Here is a 1,088-nt window from a genome sequence, read left to right on the forward strand (position 1 = left end):
GAGAACTCATCTGTTACATGGGCACTTCAATGTTTTTTAAACTTATTTGAACTCCGGACTTCTTTTCTGTTCAGTATGTAGCATTCAAAGCAACGTCATCAATTTCCATCATGTTCTGACATCATTTGTTGTTTTTCAGTCATTTACCTAATTGTTTAGAGAGCTAAATGACCGTGAAATTGAAAATCACTACAAAATGAACTGTGAAAATGTTGAAACTTGGAATGGTATCATCATTTCACCCGCATAGCATGCGCGAAAGAGTAGAGAGGGTTACGGCAAAAATTGGACGCACTTCGTGTACAAACTGGACAATCTCTTTCGGAGTATCAGGGTTTCGGACGAGAACTCATCTGTTACATGGGCACTTCAATGTTTTTGAAACTTATTTGAACTCCAGACTTCTTTTGTGTTAAGTATGCAGCATTCAAAGTGACGTCATTAATTTCCAACATGTTCTGACATCATTTGTTGTTTTTCAGTCTTTTACCTAATTGTTTAGAGAGCTAAATGACCGTGAAATTGAAAATCACCACAAAATGAACTGTGATAATGTTAAAACTTGGCATGGTATCATCATTTCACCCGCATAGCATGTGCGAAAGAGTAGAGAGGGTCACGGCAAAAACTGGATGCACTTCATGTACAAACTGGACAATCTCTTTCGGAGTATGAGGGTTTCAGACGAGAACTCATCTGTTACACGGGCACTTCAATGTTATTTAAACTTATTTGAACTCCAAACTTCTTTTGTGTTAAGTATGCAGCATTCAAAGCGACGTCATCAATTTCCAACATGTTCTGACATCATTTTCTATTTTTCAGTCATCTACCGAATTGTTTAAAAGCTAAATGACCTGAAATTGAAAATCACTACAAAATGAACTGTGAAAATGTTGAAATTTAGCATGGTATCATCATTTCACCGGCATATCATGTGCGAAAGAGTAGAGAGGGTCACGGCAAAAACTGGACGCACTTCATGTACAAACTGGACAATCTCTTTCGGAGTATCAGGGTTTCGGACGAGAACTCATCTGTTACATGGGCACTTCAATGTTTTTTAAACTTATTTGAACTCCGGACTT

Source organism: Triticum aestivum, chromosome 1A, assembly GCF_018294505.1.
Source record: "Triticum aestivum cultivar Chinese Spring chromosome 1A, IWGSC CS RefSeq v2.1, whole genome shotgun sequence".
In the NCBI taxonomy this organism is placed as follows: domain Eukaryota; kingdom Viridiplantae; phylum Streptophyta; class Magnoliopsida; order Poales; family Poaceae; genus Triticum; species Triticum aestivum.